The 9879-nt window shown below is 50.5% G+C and overlaps 1 long non-coding RNA gene across 1 annotated transcript; it reads right to left on the minus strand.

The window, feature by feature from the left end:
* Nucleotides 1-8017: 8017 nt before the first annotated feature.
* On the minus strand, nt 8018-9497 carry LOC111095887. Its single transcript, XR_005359492.1, has 3 exons — nt 8461-9497; nt 8167-8227; nt 8018-8060 (listed from the first exon to the last, which is right to left on the minus strand). It is a non-coding gene; the product is annotated as an uncharacterized LOC111095887 (long non-coding RNA).
* Between the last annotated feature and the right edge of the window lie 382 nt (nt 9498-9879).

Here is a 9879-nt window from a genome sequence, read left to right on the forward strand (position 1 = left end):
GAGTGGGTCCCTAAGGGGCGCCTGGCCTGCTCAGTCGGTAGAGCATGCGACTCTTGATCTCAGGATCCTGAATTCGAGCCGCTCCATGCTGGGAGCAGAACTTACTTTAAAAAAAAAAAAAAAAAAATGTTTTCAAGAAAAGAAAATATCATATTATAAAATAAATAATAAAATGTTATAGTCCCTGACCTCAAAGAATCTAGATTCTAGAGTGATGTTTTCCAAACTTCTTTGATGGTACAGCTCCATCAGTAAAACTCCCAAACATCTGTATTTCTATTATTTATAAATACATGCACCGCTCAATGGATATGCATAATACACAGAATTGAAATGTTAAAAGAATTACATTAAAAAAAAAAGAATTACATTAAAATCTGTATTATCTGCAAGCAGAGGTTCTTATATATTATATTCCTGTACCACAATGGAGGTTTTGTGTGCTTCTTGGGAATCAGGGATCTTGAGAATCAGCTTCGAGAAGATAGTGGGCTGGAAGAGAAATTCGGGGTACTGGAAATAAACTTTTTTGGAATCATGGCTTTGGAGAAAATAACTGGGCGCAGTTCTCCTCCTGGAGTCTGGGAGAAGCCTGGCGCTGGGCCTGTGGGATTGTTCATCATCTCCCCAGTTCTCCCATCTGGAATCTGAGACGGGTCCAGCCAAAGATTGCGAAACTTAAGTATTGTAAAGCCAAACTAAAACGGAGTCACTTCTGTCAGGGACAAAATGGAAATGGCCAATGCAGGCACGTAAAGGGGAACTTAACCTGGTCTTACAGGATTTTACGGCTCTTCTAGAACACCAGCCAGTCCTCAAATGCCAAGTCTGCTCAGGCCATCTCTGGATTTCCTCACTCCCCTGATTCTGCTACCTTTATCCAAATAAGAAAGAAGACCACCAGCTGACCAATCAGATTGAAAAATAAATAAAATAAAATAAAATAAAATAAAATAAAATAAAATAAAATCTAAAACTAAAAACTTGTGCATTTACCCCTAAAAACCCTTTAGTCTGTGAGCAACTCTGAACTCATTGCTCCTGTAGCCCTGAGCACTAAACTCATCTTTCTGCTTTGTTTAATTCAGTATGCAGAATTTGTTTTTTGATGGCATGTTTAAGAATCACTCGAGGACACTGTTAAAACACAGTGGCTATGCCTGAGCCTCTCCCCCAGAGATTCTTACTTGGTGGGTCAGGGAGGGGACCCAGGAAGCCGTGTTTTTAACAAACTCCCAGATTATCCTGCGGGAGTCCTCAAGCCTGTACTTTGTGAAACACCATGCTAATGGGGTCCTTAAAAACCAAGGTGGGAGTCCCTGGGTAGCTCAGGCTGTTGGGTGTCTGCCTTCAGCTCAGGTCGTGATCCCAGGGTCATGGGGTCGAGCCCCAGTGGGGAATCTGCTTCCCCCTACTTGTGATCTCTCTGCCTATCTCAAATAAATTCATTAATTTAAAAAAAAAAAGGAAGAAGAACGTCATTTAGAAATAAGAAAGGTTTACAGTTGTAAGGAGTAAGAAAGGTATCCGGGCATTTGAATGGATGACAGGGAGCAGAAGCAGGGGCAGGGGCAGGCTCAATGTGGGAGGCAGAGCACATACATAGATAACAGGGCTGGAAAGGGTGGGGGGGAGAGACAAGCAGACCCACCTCTCTCCCAGGCAGGCCCCCCACCCCCCTCACAGGCACTGGGAGCCCCAGCCTTGCTTCCCCCAGAAAGCTGGGAGGGATCTCATTTGCAAAAGGAAGCCTGGTGGGAAGGAAAGAGAAAGAGAGAAGAAATTAAGGACGTTGTATATGGGACCCAGAAATCACATTCAGAAACAGAAATCCATCTTTTCACTGGTCTTGGCAGTTGGATGGCAAAAGAACTTTCTGCCCCATTCCGTCCCGCCCCTGGAGGCAGCGGGGATGTATGAAATGAGACAGCCCTTTGGGAGTAAGTGATTACAAATTATGCACCGAGGAGCCCAGCAGAGATAGGCAAAGCCATATAAAAGAGAAAATCTGCAGGGCCAAGACCCACCTCCAACTTCATGGCTACTATTAACATATCTGAAGCTTGGACGCCTTTTGATGAGTATCCCAGGCTGTGTTTCTTACCCCAAAGGCAACCCACACCGACCCCTAATTTCTTTCCCCGACAGGGTGGCTGAAGCTGGGGTTTTCATCCATAAGTGGTGCCCCTCTCTTAACAAAGTGTGAAAGTAGTTCTAGAGTGTTCCTTCAAAGGAGCTCCAGCTGACCCCAATCCCTGGAGATTCTTAAGCTTTGCAAAAACCGCACACGAGCTGCTGGCCAAGGAGGCCTGTCAGGAGTAGCACGTTTCTTTCTCGGAACAAAGCCCCACCGCGCGCATCTCTATTCTTCTGAGGACTAAAAATAAATTCGGAATTAATCACAACAGAAAAGGAACAGTCTCTTCGAGGACTATAATTAGCTCTCAGTTTATTAATGAAGGCTCCCATTATTAGGCTCGTCCAAGCCCCAAATTTTTGCTTACTAATGACACGCCTAGGACAAGTGGCTTCACCTCCCGAAACTTCCAGCTGTAGAATCTTCTCGTCTGCAGAGCAGAGGCAGTGATGATACCTGTTTCATGAGACCGTGGGAAGGAGCGGTCGCAGGACGCCATCTGGGGAATGTTCCTGCTCAAAGGTCCACTCTCCCAACGTGGTAGAGGTGCAGCCAGAAGCCAGAGGGTGGTCCGTGGAAAGGTCCAGGCCTGGTATCATAAGGAGGTGGGAGTAATGCTTATTTATTCTCTAGACTGGTACAAATTCCTGCCAGAGCCTTCCAGAACAGCCTCAGTGAGGAAACAGGATCCCAGCAGGATCTCCCGGTGAAGCCAAGGAGGTTTTCCTAAGCCCTTCCCACGGTCACCTGGAGGTCATTGCCTGAGAGGCCTGAAGTAGTCCTCGCCGACGCCTGAGGCAGCCTGGAAGCCTGACAGAACGTGCTTCACGAGAAACTTCCAGCAAACTGCCCTTCAAAGCTGCCCCTGCCGGCAAACGCCTGGACTGGCCAGTAGAAGACAAAAGAGCAGGGCCCGGGGTGGTCTCTGGTTATTCCAGGTTGACGGTAGTGGTGGAGAGAGCTCTGCCCTCTCAGAGCCCGACACCCAGGTCCCCCAGGAATCCAGAATTCAAGGAGAATGAGGCAAAAAGGGATTTTGAACAAGAGGCCAGAAATGCAGTCGATATTGTTAACGGTCACAGTGGAGCTACTTCAACGATGGGGCTCCATTATTCTATTTTCCCTACTTTTTTATGGACTTGACGTTTTCATTAATCAAACAGGAAGCATATGCACCTGCACCCACTGGGTGTGCCTGACTCTTAGGAAAGTCCTTCAGAACCTTAAAAAAACTGGGCATCTGGGTGGCTTAGGGGTTGAGCATCTGCCTTCTGCTCAGGGTGTGATCCCGGGGTCCTGGGATCGAGTCCCACATCGGGCTCCCCGCAAGGAGCCTGCTTCTCCCTCTGCCTGTGTCTCTGCCTCTCTCTCTGTCTCTCATGAATAAATAAAATCTTGGGGAAAAAAATCTCAGTAGAGCCTCCTCATGGTCTTCAAATAATTCTAGCAAACAAGCTTTCTTAATCTAGCGTTTCAGGTTACAGTCTATAGAACGAGGCATCCTGACAGCAGGAGGAAGTGCCCACAGACAGCGTGACCATGGCGGGATAGAGGTCCTGAAGAATCACTCCAAAAAGACTCCCCAGAAAGTAAAAAGTATCTGAGCCCAGAGCCAACTGTCTCCCAGTAAGCTGGTATCAGGCTGAGCCACACAAAGATGCCAGATCAGGTTTTTTTGGTCGCTACAAATACCAGTTTTAACTCCATAGAGTCAATGTGGCATCTCCCCTCCCCTGCCCCCGGCCCCCATCCAGACCCACCTGAAGAGGTAAAGCAAGGTGTATGGAGATCACTTCACCCCAAGCCTCCCGCATCCCTTACAGACCATGCAGGTGAAAAGCTTTGCATTACGTTTTGCTGGATTCATGGCTCGCCAGGGTCACCGGGTGCTTGTGCCAAGTTCAGAGGCTTCGGACAGACTCAGGAGATTTGGGCTGAGGAGTTCCAGGCAGTTCTCTACGCACACACCTGGCAGACCGTTGGTGTAGTACAGAGCTTCCCACCCTTGGCTACACCTTAGAATCGCCTGGAAGTTTAAAAACATCCTGATGGCTGGGTTGTACTCCGTACCCATTAAATGAGAGGACACCGGGGGCAGCCTGGAAGGAGCCAGGTGACAGCTTCTTTTATTTTTTATTTTTTAAGATTTTATTTATTTATTCATGAGAGACCCAGAAAGAGGCAGAGACACAGGCAGAGGGAGAAGCAGGCTCCCTGCAGGGAGCCCGATGTGGGACTCGATCTCAGGACCCTGGGATCACGACCTGAGCTGAAGGGAGATGCTCGACTGCTGAGCCACCCAGGGGGCCTGAGAGCTTCTTTCAAAGATCTCCAGTTTGGATACCACGGACACAGTGAACCATGATAGAGTTTGCTGACCTTCGTTTGCAACGGCAGGAGTCACCTGTAGCCCCAAACTGACTGCCTCAGGAGGGCATAAGCGCAGGGAGGGCAGGTGGCTCTGGGGGCGTCCTGGGTCCAGCTCACGGCATTCCCAGAGGCTGGGCTCCCTGGCTTCGCCCACCTGGCTGGAGGTGGGACACCTGCGAAGCCCAGCTGCCTCAGCTCCCCTGTCTTTCCTCGGGCGGCCTTGTCTTCTGATGCCCCCTTCCATGGGAGACACACACTTGGGAGTGGCTTCCCCAGCCTGGGAGTGTAGCCGGGGACCCACCAGGGAGTGTGTTGCCATGACGATCGTGCCATATAGTGCTCCCCAGCCCCCATCTGCTGCTGCAAAAGCCCTGTGAAAAAATCAGCATGCACAGGGCTTTCCAGGCTGCCTGGACTTCTCCACGGCAGGGGGATGTGGGCGATTTTGCCCTGATCTGTGCTTTGGGGAGATGGGCTGAAGAGCAACAGGCTCAGAACAAAGCCCAAAATGTCCCGATCTACAGGGATACACAAATCTCCTTATTATCTCAACTGTGATTGTCATGATGTTTGTCAAGAGGAAGGAGGTTGGGGACATATGAAGGGATAGGGGTATTTCTCCAGGTCGGGGAGGACAGCCCAAGGCCAGGAGATGGGAGAGGAAGTGTGGGGACAGTGCCAAAGGGTGGTTCTTGGGGAGAACACAGCAGATGAAGAAAGAGGGTGAGATGGGGGCTGTGAGGAGCAGGGGTGGGGCCCCTGATGGAGAAAGCAGGAAGGTAGTCAGGAAGAAGAAATGGAAGGAGCGGTGTGGGGGTTCTGGGGGTGCAGGGGGTGGAGAGAAGACTGAGGAACCAGAGAGCATTAGTTCTACCCATCGTCGTGGAAACCAATGGTGGTAAACCTCGACGGCTGAAAACAACATGAGCCATCGTCTTGCGGTTTCTGTCAGTCGTAGGTCAGGCCTTCAGGAGCAGGTGCACCAGGGCACTCCTGGCTTGGGGTCTTTGGTGAGGTTGTAGGCAAAGTGCCAGCAGGACCCGATTCGCCTGAAGTCTGGACTCGGGCTGGAGGACCCGCTTCTAGGGTGGGGAGCCCCTTGGAGGCTGTCGGCTGGTCGCCTCGGCTCTTCAACACGTGATACTCTCCGAAGGGCTGCTTGGGTGCCTCCCCCGCCCACCCCGACCTGGCAGCTGGTCCCCACCCCCACCCCCACCAAGGGAGCGGCCCATGAGCCAGCAAGACAGAGCTGCCGTATCTTAGTGACCATTCATCGCCCATCTGCAGCATCCTCGTGGTTACACGGTCAGCCCCGCACGCAGGGCCAGCAGGGATTTTTAAAAGGGTGTGAATGCCAGGAGGTGAGGGTCCCTGGTGGCCGTGTGGGAGGCCGGCTACAAGGAGGAAGCCCTTTCTGAGTCATGGGACTGCCTCGCGTGGTTGTGCGGATTAACCCTACTCGAGGAAACCCAGCAGACGGGGCAAGTGCCGACTGCGATCCAGGCTGAACTCGGGGGTCTGGCCACGCTGCAGCCTGAGCAGACACAGCCACCTTGTAAGACGCCTCTCTGGGAGAAGTCCACAACCCGTTCCTCCAAAGGGCAGCTTGTGCCTCGGCCTTAGTTATCAGAATACTTGTAAATGTAGGTGAAGAAAATCCAACTTAAAAAAAAAGGGGTGGGGGAGAGGGGCACCTGGGTGGCCCAGTGGTTGAGCATCTGCCTTTGGCGCAGGACTTGACCCGGGGGTCCTGGGATCGAGTCCTGCATCGGGCTCCCCACAGGGAGCCTGCTTCTCCCTCTGCCTATGTCTCTGCCTCTCTCTGTGTTTCTCATGAATAAGTAAATAAAATCGTGAAAGAAAAAGAAATAAAAGTTGCTGACTCTCTCTCTGACCCCTCCCTTGGATGTTCATGGCCACCAAAGAGGTGGGATATGCTGACTGGCTTCATCTGTGATGCGCGGCCACCCCTGGAAACTCAGGGTGCTGGCTCAGCGCCATGCGACAATACTGAACAAGTCTTTACCAAAGAGAAGTCCTGGGTACTGGAGCCAGAAAAAGGAAGATGACACCAGGCAGGTCAAAATCCCAACATTCCACCAGCCCCAGGGCCAGCATTCCACAGACAGCTGGGAGAGGGGTCCTCCTGGGGCCTTGGGGTGATGCTGCCGATCACATCAGTGCTGAGCACAGAGATAAAGGGGGTCCGTCTGGCCGCTGACCTGGGTGAGGTCAGAGGCTTGCTTTTCCCCAGGCTGGGCTCAGCCACCGTCAGATCAAAGGCTGGTGATCCAGGCTCTAGATCTTTCAGAATTAAAAAAAAAAAAAAAAGTAGAATTTTGTTTTCAGATTATTTTTTTCAACAGCCGAAACAACGTATATCCTAAAAGAAAGAGTCTATTCATTTATGGGGGGGGGGGGTCCATGAGATGTGCTCGAAGCGCTGCCCACGTGCACAATGCCTTGCAACAAAACAGTGTTTAAACAAACAGGGGGTAAAGAAGCACAGATCCAGGACCGGCAGACTCTTAGGACTCTTAGAGTCTAACTGCCAGTACCCATTGCTTTTGACTGTATCGACTCCCGGGCTTAAGCAGAACGAGCCCGACTCCCCTCTTGGAGCTGGAAGTCTCCCCAGCTCTGCCCATTTCGCAAAGCTCTGCTTTGCCCATTCCTCTGCTTGAGGCAGGGGAAACTGGTTAATAATTGGCATCTTCTTCTCCGGGAGGGGGACTTCTCAATTGGACCACCTCCCCATCTCTGAGAGCCTCAACAATCCTTTCACCCTCCCGTGGACAGCAAACCCCACTTTACCTACATGGCCCTGGGTCCCGAGGCAGAGAGAGAGAAACGCAGACCACACCAATCCCAGTTCAGGCTGTTAGCTGGATCCTGCCGCCAGCCCCAGCTCCCCACTAGCACACGCCATGGCTCCCTCCTTCCCCTTTAAGGGTCCTTAGCTATCTGTCAGTAACTCTACCGAGATGATTTCAGATTCTGCTAAATTCTGCATTTTAAAATCTGGCTCTGTGAAACATTGCAGGAGAAATGGCTTCTATTTTTAAAGGGGCTGATTCTTTCCTTTTTTTTAAATTTTTTTTTTATTTTTATTTTTTTCTGATCGTCTTCAAGTGAAATTTGAACTTAGCAAAGCAGTTCTGAAAGCCCAGCTGCACGATGGGTGCTTCTTGAGCTGTGCAGGGCTGGGTCAGTGTTTTCGCAAAAGTGGGGGTCACTCCCGCTGGTGGTCTGGCGGCCCCCATTAAGTAGTCATAGAGGATGCAGGGATGAGCGTCTTACAGGGGTGAATATTTTGTTGGAATCAAACATGATTTTCATGAATATCGTTGCTGGCACCAGGTGAAGGCAACTAGCTCGGTTAGCTCAGAATTGATTTGAAGAAAAATGTTGGGATGACCGGGTGGCTCAGTGGTTGAGCACCTGCCTTCGGCTCAGGTCCTGATCCTGGGGTGCCTGGATCGAGTCCCGCATCGGGCTCCCTGCACGGAGCCTGCTTCTCCCTCTGCTTGTGTCTCTCATGAATAAATAAAATCTTAAAAAAAAAAAAAAAAAAGGAAGAAAAAATCCTTCGTTGCATCACATTTGCAATTTTTTGTTTGTTTGTTTTTGGCCAAACCAGGTAACATATTTATAAGTACCAGGGATGGTTAGGATGTGGTTGTTTCGGGGGGACAGTCTATCACGGTGGGCACGGGAAGTCTGAAAAACACAGAACAGGTTAGATCAGACTTAGGCTGGCATAACTCATACACCTGATACACCAACCCCTGTTGTGGAATGGATTTTGCCCTCTGCTCCCTGCTTCTCCTCCTCACCAAAGACACACTGGAGAAGTCGGAAACCGGGTGGTGGTGGGAGGCGGGGAGACAATTTTCTCCAGGCCTTTGGAAAGACATACTTGCAGGTGTGACCCCAGACCCACGCGTTCTCACCTGGGGCTCGTGGATGCCGGTTGACCCTCTGGCGTGTAAACTGGTGATAGGCCCCCTTAGAAGACACGAAACCCGGAGACACAAAACACGAAGCCCAGGTTCAAAGGAGCGTTGCCTTCCTCCAGACAGATCCCCACCTCGGCCCCATCTCAGATTGGTGCTGTTTTAATTTAAATTGCTTTTGAAATGTTAATCACCGCATGTTAATAAACAAAGTAATTATTCTTGATTTTTTTTTCTTTCTCCTCAACTGCTTCCATTTATTGCGGGGAGCCACTATTATTCACGATTTCGCGAGGACGCGCGAGGTCTGTAAGCAGGCTCCTGTGCTTTCCTTATGAAATTACCAAAGACGTTTTCTTATTGCATAATCGGTAAATTGGAAACGGGATTATCACACTTCAGGCCAAGGTGCCTTCGCAACTTCTCACTCAATCTGATTAGTGCATTCACAGCAGGCGCTTTCTCCCGGGAGCCCTCTGCGGGGGGTTTATCAGCTGAGCTCAAGTAATTCAGCAAATTCAAGTGCACCAACGGGGGTGGGGGTGGGGGGTGGAGAAGAGGGACTATATCCCCAGCAGCTTTGATCAGCTCCCCCCTGCTCCCCACCTCCGTGCCCACCTCCCACCCACGCATCTGCACTGGGCTATGATTGCTCTGGCTCCAGTGGCACCAGCAAGTGATGTCTCCTTTGGCCAAGCAGACAAGAGCAGACCAAAGGAGCCAGAAGGCTCTCGGGGAGAGGCACAGAGGTCTGCAGCTGGCAGGAAGAGGAAGCCAGAAGAGCGGTCAGCTAGCTCTTTCTTGAAGCTAAAAACCCTTAGAGCCTCAGCAGGAAGCTAGGTCAAAGCGCCCCTTAAGGTGTGGCCTGACCAAACCTTTCTTGGGTGCTGCTCTTCTGGGGGGTCAGCAGGGAAGGAGATGCCAGCTTAGATCCATGCAACAAATCCCCATCGTTTTCATGCTTGACTGTTGCTTCCTAGTGAGCTGGGTTCAAATCCCAGAGCTATGTCTTCTGCCTAGATGGGGTCCTTTTATATAAAAGATGCCTTTTTAAATTTAAATTTAAATTTTTAAAAAGATTTTATTTATTTATTCATGGAGACACACAGAGAGATAGAGGCAGAGACAGAAGCAGGCTCCATGCAAGGAGCCTGATGTGGGACTTGATCCCACGGCTCTGGTGTCACACCCTGAGCCGAAGGCAGACGCTCAACAGACTGAACCACCCAGGTGCCCCTAAAAGATGCCTTTTGTATAAAAGAAGAGTGGAGAACTTCAGTCAAACCCAGAGTGGACCTTCTCTTGGGAAGGCGATGAGGTGGTGCAGAGGCTGGGGTCACAGGTTACAGAGACCAAGTGCCAATCAGAGCTGGTCAGAGAGGTGAGGGACACCTTGCTGGTTTCATTCCCTGGAAC

The sequence above is a fragment of the Canis lupus genome, chromosome 5 (genome assembly GCF_011100685.1).
Source record: "Canis lupus familiaris isolate Mischka breed German Shepherd chromosome 5, alternate assembly UU_Cfam_GSD_1.0, whole genome shotgun sequence".
Taxonomy (NCBI): Eukaryota; Metazoa; Chordata; class Mammalia; order Carnivora; family Canidae; genus Canis; species Canis lupus.